The sequence below is a fragment of the Mobula hypostoma genome, chromosome 10 (genome assembly GCF_963921235.1).
Source record: "Mobula hypostoma chromosome 10, sMobHyp1.1, whole genome shotgun sequence".
Taxonomy (NCBI): domain Eukaryota; kingdom Metazoa; phylum Chordata; class Chondrichthyes; order Myliobatiformes; family Myliobatidae; genus Mobula; species Mobula hypostoma.
Genome location: NC_086106.1, coordinates 85,693,687 through 85,708,421, shown reverse-complemented (window position 1 = coordinate 85,708,421; position 14,735 = coordinate 85,693,687). Strand labels below are relative to the sequence as shown.

The 14,735-nt window shown below is 43.2% G+C and overlaps 1 long non-coding RNA gene across 1 annotated transcript in view; it reads left to right on the top strand.

The window, feature by feature from the left end:
• The first annotated feature begins 19 nt into the window (after positions 1-19).
• LOC134353366 (uncharacterized) overlaps positions 20-14,735 on the top strand; it is a 57,130-nt gene continuing 42,414 nt past the window's right edge. The window contains exon 1 of the long non-coding RNA XR_010019597.1: positions 20-55. This is a non-coding gene — a long non-coding RNA (uncharacterized LOC134353366). The remainder of the gene's footprint in view (positions 56-14,735) is intronic.

The window sequence follows — 14,735 nt, the reverse complement described above, 5'->3', positions numbered from 1 at the left end:
GTACTCACTTCCGGTCCAATGGATGTCAACAAGTGAGCGATTGGCCACGGCGCAGGTGAGATCCACAGTTCTCAAATTACAGCCTCATCGTTTCTCCATATACGAAAACAGTTCGTGCTGCGGTAACATACAGCAATACGCACAAAATGCAGCAGGTCAGAGAGAGCTACAGACAGTCGAGAACAAGACCCTTAATTAGGAAAGAAGGGGACGAAACCAAAATAAGATTGGGGGAGTGGAAGGGGAACGAGTTCAAGCTGGCAGGTGAAAGATGAGAGGGAGGGATATTGGGTGGGTGGGTATAGGATGAAGCAAGAAACTAGGAGATTGGGGGATGAAGAGGTAAAGGGCTGAAGAAGGATCTGAAAAAAAGCGAATAGCATTTTATAAGTAACGGTGGGAAGAGGTAAATCAAAATAGCTGTGAGAGTCAGTAGGTTTATAAAATACAGTTGCAAGAAAAAGTTTGTTAACTCTGATTTTCTGCAATAATTACTCAAAATGTGGTCTGATCTTCATCCAAGTGACAATAGTAGACTAACACAATCTGCCTCCAACTAATAACATGCAAACAATTGTACTTTTCATCTCTTTATTGAACACATTATGTGATCATTCACAGACCAGGCAGGGAAAAGTATGTGAACCATTAAATGGTAGAACCTCCTTTAGCAGCAATAAACTGCACAAATGTTTCCTGGAGCTGCTTATGAAACTTGCACAATGGCAAGAAGGAATTCTGGACCATTCCTCTGAACAAGACTGTTTTATTTCATCAATATTTCTGTTATACCTATATCAACAGCCCTCTTCAGGTCATGCCACAACATCTCAATTATGTTAAGGTTTGCATTCTGACTTAGCCATTCCAAAACGCTAATTTTCTTTTTCAAACCGTTCTGTTGTTGATTTACTCTTGTGTTTTGGGTCATTGTCTTGTTGCGTCATCCAATTTCTATTAAGCTTCAGATGAAGCCAAGTGAGTTAGAAAGGTAAAGGGCTGGAAAAGAAGGAATCTGATAGGAGAATGGAGGTCTGACTCTGTGGTTGGGAAGATATTGGAATCAATTGTTAAAGGTGAGGTTATGGAGTACTTAGTGACACAGGACAAGATAGGACAAAGTCAGCATGGTTTGCTTAAGGAAAAATCTCGCCTGACAAACCTACTGGAATTCTTCAATGAAATTACAAGTAGGATAGATAAAGAGGATGCAGTGGATGTTGTATATTTGGATTTTCAGAAGGCCTTTGATAAGGAGTCACACATGAGGCTATTTACTAAGTTAAAAGCCCATGATATTACAGGAAGGTTACTGGCGTGGTTAGAGCATTGGCTGATTGGTAGGAGGCAGTGAGTAGAAATAGAAGGATCTTTTCTGCCAGTGACTAGTGGTGTTCTGCAGGGGTCGGTGTTGGGACTTTTTTTTTTCTCTATATCAATGATATAGATGATGGAACAGGTGGCTTTGCTGCCAAGTTTTCAGATGATACGAAGATTGGTGGAGGGACAGGTAGTGTTGAGGAAACAGGAAGACTGCAGAAGGACTTAGATTAGGAGAATGGGCAAGAAAGTGGCAAATGAAATACAATGTTGGAAAATGCATGGTCATGCACTTTGGTAGTAGAAATAAATTTGCAGACTATTTTCTAACTGGAGAGAAAATCCAAAAATCTGAGATGCAAAGGGACTTGGGAGTCCTTGTACAGAACACGCTAAAGGTTAACTTTCAGGTTGAGTCAGTAGTGAGGAAGGCAATGCAATGTTAGCATTCATTTCAAGAGGTCTAGAATACAACAGCAGGGATGTGATACTGAGGCTTTATAAGACACTGGTCAGGCCACACCTTGCATATTGTGAACAGTCTTAGACACTAAGACATTGGAACAGAATTAAGCCAATCAGCCCATCAAGTCTGATCCGCCATTTCATCATGACCAATCGCGGATCCCGCTCAATCCCATACACCTGCCTTCTCACCATATCCTTTATCCCTGACTGATCAGGGAACGATCAACTTGTGCTTTAAATATACCCATGGACTTGGCCTCCAATGCAGTCTCAACTTTAGACATTTTCAACCTCTCCCTGCTACGGGCGGAAGTTCCCACTTGCTTCAAAAAGGCAACGATTATACCAGTGCCTAAGAAGAATAATGTGGGCTGCCTTAATGACTATCGCCCGGTAGCACTCACATCTACAGTGATGAAATGCTTTCAGAGGTTGGTCATGACTAGACTGAACTCCTGCCTCAGCAAGGACCTGGACCCGTTGCAATTTGCCTATGGCCACAATAGGTCAACGGCAGTTGCAATTTCAATGGCTCTTCACATGGTTTTAGACCACCTGGACAACACAAATGCCTAGGTCAGGATGCTGTTCATTGACTATAGCTCAGCAGTTAGTACCATCATTCCCACAATCCTGATTGAGAAGTTGCAGAACCTGGGCCTCTGTACCTCCCGCTGTAATTGGACCCTCGACTTCCTGACCAGAAGACCACAATCTGTGCGGATTGGTGATAACATCTCCTCCTCGCTGACAATCAACACTGGTGCACCTCAGGGGTATGTTCTTAGCCCACTACTCTACTCTCTATATACCCATGACTGCAGCTAGGCATAGCTCAAATACCGTCTATAAATTTGCTGATGATACAACCATTGTTGGTAGAATCTTAGGTGGTGATGAGAGGGCATACAGGAACAAGTGGAGTAGTGTCACAGCAACAACCTGGCACTCAACATCAGTAAGGCGGAAGAGCTGATTGTGGACTTCCAGAAAGGTAGGAGGAAGGAACATGTACTAATCCTCACAGAGGAATCAGAGGTGGAGAGAGTGAGCAGTTTCAAGTTCCTGGGTGTAAAGATCTCTGAGGATCTAACCTGTTCCCAACATATCGATGCAGTTATAAAGAAGGCAAGACAGCAGCTATACTTCATTAGGAGTTTGAAGAGATAATCAATAAATACACTCAAAAATTTCTATAATGTTCTGTGGAGAGTCTGACAGGCTGCATCGCTGTCTGGTATGGGGGGTGTGCTACTACACAGGACAGAAAGAAGCTGCAGAGGATTGTAAATTTAGTCAGCTCCATCTTGGATACTAGCCTACAAAGGCTGGAACTATATAGGGTACTGGTGAGGCCGCACCTGGAGTACTGGTCTCCATACTTGAGGAAGGATATACTGGCTTTGGAGGCAGTGCAGAGGAGGTTCACCAGGTTGATTCCAGGGATGAAGGGGTTAACCTATGAGGAGAAATTGAGTGGTCTGGGACTATACTCTCTGGAGTTCAGAAGAATGAGAGGGGATCTTATAGAAACATACAAAATTTTGAAAGGGGTAGATAAGATAGAAGTAGAAAAGTTGTTTCCATTGGTAGATGAGACTAGAACTAGGGGACATTGCCCCAAGATTCAGGGGAGAAGATTTAGGACGGAGATGAGGAGAAACTGTTTTTCCCAGAGAGTGGTGAATCTGTGGAATTCTCTGCCCAGGGAAGCAGTTGAGGCTTCCTCACTAAATATATTTAAGAAACAGTTAGATAGGTTTTTACATAGTAAGGGTTATGGGGAAAAGGCAGGTAGACAGAGCAGAGTTTACAGACAGATCAGCCAGGATCTTATTGAATGGTGGGGCAGGCTTGATGGGCCAGATGGCCTAATGCTGCTCCTATTTCTTATGTTCTTATGTCCTCCAGCACCCAGGGCATGCCTTTTTCTCACTGTTACCATCAGGTAGGAGGTACAGAAACCTGAAGGCACACACTCAGTGATTCAGGAACAGCTTCTTCCCCTCTGCCATCCGATTCTTAAATAGAGATTGAACCCTTGGATACTACCTCACTTTTTAAATATATATTATTTCTGTTTTTGCATGATTTTTAGTCTATTCAATATACGTATATTGTAATCAATTTAATTATTTATTTATTTATTGTTATTATTTTATTTTGTTTTTCTTTCTTCTATATTATGTATTGAACTGCTGCTGCTAAGTTAATAAATTTCACGACACACACCAGTGATAATAAACCTGATTCTGTGGGTGAGCATTCCACAGATTCACTACTCTGGCTGAAAAAAAATCCTCTTTACCTCTGCTCTAAAAGGTCATCCCTTAGTTTTGAGGCAGTGTCCTCTAGTTCTGGATACCTGCACCATAGGAAACATTTTCTCCACATCCACCCTACCTAGTCCTTTCAACATTCAGTAAGATTCTTCTAAATTCCAGTGAGTACAGGCCCAAAGCTGCCAAACACTCCTCATATATTAACCCCTTCATTCCTGGAATCAACCTTGTGAACCTCTATGTGACAACACATCCTTTCTGAGATATGTGGCCCAAAACTGTTGACAATACTCCCAAGTGCGACCTGACTAGTGTCTTATAAAGGCTCAGCATTATCTCTTTGCTTTTATATTCTATTCCCCTTGAAATAAATGCCAACATTGTATTTGCCTTCTTTACCACAGACTCAACCTGTAAATTAATCTTCAGGGAGACTTGCATGAGGACTCCTAAATCTCTCTCCAACTCTTATGTTTGAACCTTCTCACCATTTAGATAATAGTCAACACTATTCCTTTACCATAATGCATTATCATACATTTCCCAACGCTGTATTTCATCTGCCACTTTTTTGCCCATTCTTCCAACTTGTCTACATACTGCTCCAATCGCATTGCTTCCTCAGCACTACCTACCCCTCCATCTATCTTCGTATCATCCACAAACTTTCCCACAAAGCTATCAATTCAATTATCCAAATCATTGACAATGTGAAAAGTAGTGGTCCTAATTCTGACCCCTGAGGAACACCACTAGTCATCAGCTGCCAATCAGAAATGGCCCCCTTTATTCCTACTTGCTGCCTCCTGCTTGTCAGCCATTCCGCTATCCATGCCAGTATCTTTCCTGTCACCCCATAGGATTTTATCTTGTTACGCAGGCCCCATGTGTGGCATGTTATCAAATCCAAGTAAATAACATCTACTTCCTGTCCTTGGTCCGCCCTGCTTGTTACTTCTTTGAAGAACTCTTTAACAGTTTTGTCAGGCAAGATTTTCCTTTACAGAAACCACGCTGACTTTGATTTATTTTATCACTAGTCTCCAAGTGCCCCAAAACTTCATCCTTAATAAGACTCCAACACTTTCACAACCACTGAGGTTAGGCTAAATGGCCTATAATTTTCTTTCTTTTGCCTTGTTTTGGGGTTCTCATCTAAGAAAAGATGTACTGGCATTGGAGAGGGTTCAGAGGTTCACAGGGATGATTCTGGGAATGAAGGGTTATCATAAGAGGAATGTTGGATGGCTCTGGGTCTGTACTTACTGGAATTTCGTAGGATGAGGGGGGATCTCATTGAAACTTTTCAAATGTTGAAAGGCTTAGACAGAGTAGATGTGGAAAGATGTGTGTCCTATGGTGGGGGAGTCTAGGACAAGAGGGGACAGCCTCAGGAAAGAGGGTCGTCCATTTAAAACAGAAATGCAGAGAAATTTCTTTAGCCAGAGGGTGGTGAATTTGGGGAATTTGTTACCACGGGCAGCTGTGGAGGACAGGTCATTGGTGGTACTTAAGACAGAGATTGATAGGCTCTTGATTGGATATGGCATCAAAAGTTACAGGAGAAGGCCGGGGAGTGGGGTTGAGGAGGAGAAAAAAGGATCAGCCATGATTGAATGGCGGATTAGACTAGATGAGCCAAATGGCCTAATTCTGCACCTATGTCTTAAGGTCTTGTGGAGGTGGCGACCCAGAACAGTGATAGGTAGGTGAGAAGAGGTAAAAGGCCAGAGTGGGGAATAGAAGATGAGGGGAGAGGGAGGGAATTTTTTTTTAGTCGAAGGAGAAATCGATAGTCATGCCATCAGGTTGGAGGGTATCCAGACGGAATATAAGATGTTGCTGCTCCACACTGAGGATGGCCTCATCTTGCCACAGGAGGAGACTATGGACCGACATGTTGGAATGGGAATGGGAAATAAAGTACTTGGCCACCGGGAAGTTTTGCTTTTGGCAGATGGAACGGAGGTGATATCCAATTTACAACAGATCTCACCTGTGTAAATGAAGCCCGGACACAATAGACACCAGTGTCTTCCAGGTTTATGTCTTGGGCAACTTTCCTACAGTTGCTACTACTTTTTTTGCTATGGTCGAGAATTTCTCATTTTCGATTACACCTGGTATCCTTGTACGTTCTGCTTTAGTCCAGAAAGTCCGTTCAGCCTCTGATGCATCTCTGTAATTTTATTATTTCAAAAGAATTTGTAAAGTCTTGGCAGCCTGATCACACTGAAGTGCTACGTGGTCATAAAGATTTGCTGTTGCTGCCTCAGCTCATTGGTTCCCTCTAGTTCCCTCTTCGTCCTTCCCATTGGTATGAGCCACATAGTTTATAACAGCAATTGCGGTTTGTAAATTTAAAAGCAGGAAAAGGTTGACAGTTCACCATGTTTTATCAGAGTTCCGAAGAGTTGAGAAAACCACGTAGTTTCCTTTAATTACCCGTTGTCATGTGCTACTCCTAAAAGTATAACACGATTCAGTGCACCTTCTGCAAGGATGCAGGCTTTGTTAAGGCACAGGAGCAGAACAAGAGGGAAGGTAGCTGTGTCGCTTCGACTGTTATATGATGTGCACACATTGCATATCCACTAAAATATTCCACTTTTTTTTTCATTATCAGATTGGCAGGGAAAGCCATCAAAGAAAAATGACGCACGGGCTTTTATTGGGTGGCGTTTTAAAATGGGCAGAATTAAAATCGTACACACTCTTAAGTATAACTTGGGAACAGGTTATGTAAAGTAAATTGCGTAGCCTATGATGTTGGTGGCGGTAGAGGCGGAAGCTGGTGTCAAAGTTACCTTCGAGTCCAGTGGCCAGGTTGCCCGAAAACAAAAACACACCCCTGCGGACATCCCCCATGTTTACTGCTCCCGTGTCCGCCGTTACCATCTTCATGTTTGTTAGATCAAGTAACTGTAAAACCAATACATTTAGGATTGTATTATCTAAACAACTACACTGTTCAGAACTACAATTACCAGCCACCAGTGGGTCACATGAGTGTATTAAGCAGGTAATGTTAAACCCCGAGATTTGCCGTGAAATTATAAACAAAAGTTAGTCTGGTAATGCTAAGCTAAAATTTGGTCACTGTCAATTTCGTTAAACGTAAACCAACCCTATAAGTTAAAATAACATTCAAGTTGTATAGTCCAACCACAAACAAGAAAATCTGCAGATATTGGAAATCCAAGCAACACACACAAAATGCTGGAGGGACTCAGCAGGCCAGGCAGCATCTACGGAAATGAGCAAACAGTCAATGTTTCAGGCTGAGACGCTTCATCGGGACTGGATTAAAAAAAAAGGACAAGAAGTCAGAGTAAGAAGGTGGGGTGGGGGGGCGGGGTGGAGGAGAGGAAGAAATATAAGGGAGTAGGTGAAAGGTGAAACCGCAGCTCCTGGACTATATTCTCACATCTACCCGGACTATACCTCATCCCAACCTGTTACTTGTAAAAATACCATCCCCTTTTCTCAGTTCCTCCATCTCCACTGCACCTGCTCTGAGGATGAAACTTTTCATTCCAGAACTAAGGAGATGTCCTCTTTCTTCAGCAAAAGGGGCTTTCCCTCTTCCAGCATCAATGCTGCCCTCACCCTTACCACTTCCATTTCATGCATGTCTGCCCTCATGCCATCCTCCTGTCACCCCACCAGGGATAGGGTTCCTCTCGTGATCTCCTGCCACCCCTCCAGGGATAGGGTTCCTCTCGTCATCTCCTACTACCCCACCAGGGATAGGGTTCCTTTCGTCATCTCCTACTACCCCACCAGGGACGTGGTTCCTCTCGTCATCTCCTACTACCCCACCAGGGATAGGGTTCCTCTCGTCATCTCCTACTACACCACCAGGGATAGGGTTCCTCTCGTCATCTCCTACTACCCCACCAGGGACATGGTTCCTCTTGTCATCTCCTACTACCCCACCAGGGACGTGGTTCCTCTCGTCATCTCCTACTACACCACCAGGGATAGGGTTCCTCTCGTCATCTCCTACTACCCCACCAGGGATAGGGTTCCTCTCGTCATCTCCTACTACCCCACCAGGGATAGGGTTCCTCTCGTCATCTCCTACTACCCCACCAGGGATAGGGTTCCTCTCGTCATCTCCTACTACCCCACCAGGGATAGGGTTCCTCTCGTCATCTCCTACTACCCCACCAGGGATAGGGTTCCTCTCGTCATCTCCTACTACCCCACCAGGGACGTGGTTCCTCTCGTCATCTCCTACTACCCCACCAGGGATAGGGTTCCTCTCGTCATCTCCTACTACCCCACCAGGGATAGGGTTCCTCTCGTCATCCCCTACTACCCCACCAGGGATAGGGTTCCTCTCGTCATCTCCTACTACACCACCAGGGATAGGGTTCCTCTCGTTATCCCTACTACCCCACCAGGGATAGGGTTCCTCTCGTCATCTCCTACTACCCCACCAGGGACGTGGTTCCTCTCGTCATCTCCTGCCACCCCACCAGGGATAGGGTTTCTCTTGTCATTCCTACTACCCCACCAGGGATAGGGTTCCTCTTGTCATCTCCTACTACCCCACCAGTCTCCACATCCAGCACATAATTCACTGCAACTTCCACCATCTCCAACAGTATCCCACCACCAAGCACATCTTTCCCTCCACCCACCCCACTTTTTGCTTTCCAGAGGGATCGCTTCCTAGGCAACACCCCTGTCCATTCGGCCCTCCCCACTGATCTCTCTCCTGGTACTTATCCCTCTCTCACCTTATCTCCTTACCTGCCCATAACCTCACTCTGGTACTCCTCCCCCTTCCCTTTCTTCCATGGTCTTCTGTTGTCTCCTGTCATATTCCCCCTGCTCCAGCCCTGTATCTCTTTCATCAATTGACTTTCCAGCTCTTTACTTCACCCCTCCCCCTCTCCCAGCGTCACCTATCATCTACCACCTCCTTGTACTTCTTCCTTACCTCCCCCCACCTTCTTACTCCGACTTCTCATGTTTTTTTCTCCAGTCCTGATGAAGGGTCTCAGCACGAAACGTCGACTGTTTACTCTTTTCCATAGATGCTGCCTAGCCTGCTGATTTCCTCCTGTATTTTGTGCGTGTTGTTAAAATTGTAAAGGGCAGCTATTGCAATACTTTTAAACTTTAAAACAATGTACAATATTAGCCAGAGGTATAGTCAAGCAAGCCGTGAAGTCTCCATTCCCATTAACAGCTTTAATCCTTTGTTGTTGTAATTGCTTTTGGCAATATTGTAAAAGGCACGCAATTTTTTTTTTACCACTGAGATCTCACACAAGTGACAGTAGAAGTTTTTCCACTAACCTAGATTGTAACTTATTTACACTAACATTTATTAAGACAGGCGTCCCCACTTGTACAGTTAATCCAGATACTTTTAAAAACATTTCACATGCATTCTACATATTTATTAACATCATTGCCTCCTGCCTGATACTTTCTTTATATCAAATCTACCGTGCAAGGGAGACATTTTCTTAGTTTCTATTAGCTCAGTTCAAGATACATTTAAATCAACATCTCCCGTGGTGCCGCTGGGAACTGCCATCTGTGCTAGGGTACCGGCCGACTCCGGCCTCACCGAGTACTTGAGACATACTTAGTGTGGGCCTTCTTGAAACCATGCCTGGGAAAGGCAGGTGTACAGCATCCAGCTCACCCTCCAACTCTGGTACTGATTATTTCACTGAGGTAGACAACTATTATGCTTAGCCTGTTCTTTTAGTGTCTTTTCCTTCGTTAACTTTTGCTCACATTGTGTTTTTGCAGGATTCAGCTAACTGTTTTTGCATTTCATATCTACACTGCCAAATCAAGAGCCACCTTAGTTTTCTCACATTTTCCTTTCTCTAACCACACGTCGGCAGACACTCATTTAGTCCATTCCACCACACAATATACTTCTTATACTTACTGGTTTCTAGTCCATAACATACAATCATGCACGCTACTGTTATGTTTTGTAACTCCAAAACATAAAACTAATCTAAGGTAAAACATGGAGCTGCCATTTTTACTTTTAGCAAGGCACGCACTTATGACGTGGTAGTGTAATTACATATGTCATTCACATACTTTTACAAATAACCTGTAATGAATTATGTAAAAGAAACAAGAAAGCTTAAACAAACAATATATTTACAATATTACTGAAATATTAAATACACACCACTCCTCCCTGCTTCGCTATAAACTCCAACTTAATACAGAATGCATATCAACTATATCCACAGAAGACTATAATACAACTACTATATAGATATCTACAGCATAGTAAATTTTAAATTGTCCCATTCAGGCCTAAAGATTTAATTGTTGTGGAGCATTTCTTACTCTTGTGGGATAACGTCCCTCCTGGAAAAGGGGGTCACTCTGCTTGGCAGGTGAGGCTTGTGGCTGTGAAACAATCTCAGGCTCTAGAACCTCTCCCATGGTGGTTGTGAGAGTTGATTCTGGGACTTCAGTAAGTAGTTCTGACAGCCCTGGACACCTATCTTCTCCAGCAATCGATTCTGTCCTCCTCAAATGATTGACGTATGATTTCCAGATGACATCAGACACAATCTCCTCTGTGTAAGGGAGAGGTCCAGTTCTGTCCTTAATCTTTTCAAGTACCCACTTTTGATCACCTTTTGCTTGTCCAGGAGTAAAACATCGAACCTCCTTGTTTGAGGAGCCCTCAATTTGTCCCAGCTGTTTGTCCTGCATACTCCCTCTGAGATTGGGTTTGTGAAGATCCAAGTGTAAACAGAAGGGATCACTCAGGAACAGCACAGCTGGTGAATTGTTGGTTGTGGAGTGTGCTGCATTGCAATGTGCCGGGAGGAAATTGGGGATCTTCTGATTCAATGTTACTGTAGTGTTTTCTGCTGACATTGCTCGCAGTGTGTTCTATGGACTCCATTTGAACACACCTTTCCACCAAGCTACTTGTAGCTGGGTGGTATGGTACAGATGTAATATGTCTTATTCCATTCAATTTTGGAAAGGACTGAAACTGTTCTGTAACAAACTGTGGTCCATTGTCACTGACTAAGTGTTCGGGAACACCAATCCTTGAGAAGAGGCTTCTCAACACCTCAGAAGTCTGCAAGGCTGTATTGGAGGCTACAGGGAACTCTTGTGGCTACTTTGTAGCTACATCTGCTACTACCAAGAAATTTGTGCCCATGACTGGTTCATCAAAACCTATATGATTCCTCTGCCAGGGCAATGCAGGCCATTCCCAGGAATGGAGTGACACTGCTCTTGGCATCTTCGGGACTTGCTGGGATCCTGAAAAGTGCATCACAAGCTGCTCGATTTGCTAATCTATCACAGGCCACCAAACAAAGCTTTGAGCCAACACTTTCATTTTGATCATGCCTAGATGACCAGCATGTAGCTCTGCCAACACTTTAGCTCTCAGCTTGGACAGTACAACATCTATCAATCCCCACATAAGGCAACCTTAGTCAAGGGCAAGTTCTTCCCAGTGCAGAACTTTTGCTGCACATTCCAACCATTCTGGGTTGCTGCGTAAATCTGACAGAGAGTGGGGCCTTTTCTGGTTTCCCTTTGGATCATGTCTGCCATAATAGGGAGACTTTCAATTTGCATTAGGGAAAACACATCAAGAGGAGTGTCCTCTTTGGTCAATTTTTCAAGTATTTCCTTTTCCAAGGGTAAACAGAATATTCCATCAGCATTTCCATGATTAGTTGTCCTCATGAATTTGAGCTTGTGATTGTGTCTTCCAAAAAATACAGCCCATCTGCATTTGTGCTGCTGTTGTTAATGGAACATTCTTATTGTGGATTGAAAATGGAGACCAGCTGTTAATGATCAGTAAAGATGGTAAATTCTCTCGCATAGTATTGGTTGAAATGTTTTACACCCCAAACCAGACTCAACGCCTCTCTGTCAATCTGTGCATAATTTTTCTCTGCAGCAATAAGGGAACGTGATGCAAAGGCTGTGGGGCGAACACTTCCATCACTCATAACATATGACATGACTGCATCTTATACTATAAGACAAGGCATCACTGGCAAGCTTCACTGGATGATACGGATTATAATGTGTGATTGTAATATATTTGGTGTCACCATTTCCATTCCCTTTTGTAAAGCCCCTTCGCACTGCTTTGTCCATTGCCACTTCTTCCTGATCTGTAGTAATGAGTTCAAGGGGTAGAGCACAGTAGCCAAATTTGACAGGAATCTATTATAGTAACGAACAAATCCTAAAAAGACAGTATCTGTGACATATCCTTTGGCCTTGGGGCATCCACCACTGTTTGAAGTTTCTCAGCACACTTGTGTGATCCTTCTGTGTCAATGGTGTGACCACAGTAAGAGATGCTTGGTTTAAAGTATTCACACATGTTGCATCATGCTCTGAGCCCATAATCTTCTAATCTTTTAACATTGACTTGAGATTTTGGAGATGTTCCTTGTCATCCTTACCAATAACAATGATGTCATCCAGGTAACACTGAGAGCCTGGGCAGCCTTGTAGCACCCGACCCATAACTTCTGCCAGAGTGCAGGTGCAGATGCTACTCCAAAAATAAGCCCATTATAGCAATAAAGCTCCTCATGAGTGTTTATGGTGAGAAGCACTTTGGTAGGTATGCCTCAGCTAAGTCCACTTTGCTGAAGCATTTTCCTCCAGAAAGGTTTGCAAAGACATCCTTTATCCTGGACAGAGGGTATTGATCTCCTTTCAGTACTGGGTTAATGGTAACCTTAAAATCTCCACAGACCCTGAGAGACCCATTCTTCTCTGCTGCTGGGACCACTGATGGTTTCCGTGGACTCCACTCAACCTTGGAAAGAATTCCTTCAGCCTCTATGCAATGTAGCTCACTGGCTACTTTATCACGGATAGTATAAGGAACTTGACAGGCTTTGTAAAACTTGGGTGTGGCGTTTTCATTTAACACTTATTTCACCCTTGATATGTTTGAGTTTTCCAATGCCATCCATGAACACTGCTGTGGCATCATCCAGTACCTTTCTTAATTCACTTTCAGTTGACTCTTTTGCAGGGAATGTGACGTGCTAATGGTGGATGGATTTCCAATCAAATTGTCATTACCTCAGCCAATCACATCCCCACAATGCCAGCCCTCTTGTTTTTACCACATACAGCTTGTTGGTTCTTGTATTTCACTGTTAGGAATGTCATTACCACAGTAGTTTTCTTTTCTCCAGTTTAACTTCTTAGTTTGATATCTGCAGGCTCCAGTTAAGTATCTTTGAAATTCCATTCAAAATTATTTTGTGGAATGACTGACACAGCTGAGCCAGTGTCCAATTCCATTTTAATTAATTTGCTGTTCACTTCTGGTGTAAGCCATATTGTCTGTATCGTGTTAGTTTGCACATTGTAAATTTTAAGGCCACCAGTCCTGTATCACTCTTAGCATTATCAGAATTTTCATCAACAGCATGAAGATTAGTGCTCTTTTTCAATATGCAACTTGACTTTTGATCTTTTTGTCTTCCTTGTGCAGTCTATTTATTTTTGTCTACCCAACATGCTCTTTGTATGTGCCCTACTTTGTTGCATTTTCTGCAAGTTTCACCTTAAAATCTGCATTGGTCTGTTGTCTGTGAGAGCCTGCCACAATGGTAACATAGATTGTTTGGCCATGCTTCTGTTTAGATGTTGCTATTTTTTCACGTTCACTTTCATTCCTGACTGCAACTCAATTGCTTCTCTGCTGTTTCCATTGATACACATTCATATGACTTAAGCATTGTTTTGTTTTACTTTGCACAATCAGCACAGCATGAGCTCCTGTCACCCACACTGTTCTGAAATCTGAACAGAAAACTGCTGTTTTTATACAGGACTGGTTTATCAGTTATGTATATTGATTAATATCAATCACGTTTCAATTCCCTACTTGCAAGATCAATCGCCATTCACAATAGAAAAGTCCATCAAAACTTCTAGCAGACAGACGATGATATTTTGAAGTTAGTAAAGACAAAGAGCCTTAGTTGTTGGGTATGTTTCACATCCTTCTGTTATCTAGTATGTTGCTGGCACCTCCTTTTGTGTAAAGAGAAGCTATGTTTTAGGAAGACCCTCTGGTAAAGTCTCACTGCAGCGGTTTCTCTCCTCTGGCTTGAGTACACACTGCCACTTCCACAGAAGCAAAGAGGACAAAATAGAATTGAAGTATGGAAATGTAAGTTCTGTGAGGCAGAAACTGCCCCACCTTTTATTTCTATTCCCCATTCTGGTTCCTCTGTCTCACCCCTTATTTTCTCCTCACCTGCCCGCTACCTCCCTTTGGTTTCCCTCCTCCTTTCATCCATAGTTCACTGTCCTCTCCTGTATGATTTTTTGTTCTTTGGACCTTTATTTCTTGCACCTATTCCTTCTCAGTTTCTCACTTCAATCCCCTGCCTCCCCCATCCGCCTTGTACTTCTTCCTGTCCCCCAGCTGCTGCTTCTGGTTTCTGCCCCTTCCTTTCTAGTCCTGATAAGGGTCTCAGCACAAAATGTCAACTTTTTAATCCCTCCATAGATGCTGCCTGACTTAGTGAGTTCCTCCACCATCTTGAGGATGTTGCTCAAGATTTTCACCATCTGTAGACTGCCCTGTGCTTATTATCTTTAACATACATGATGGTGTAATTCAGTGAACATTATTTTTGA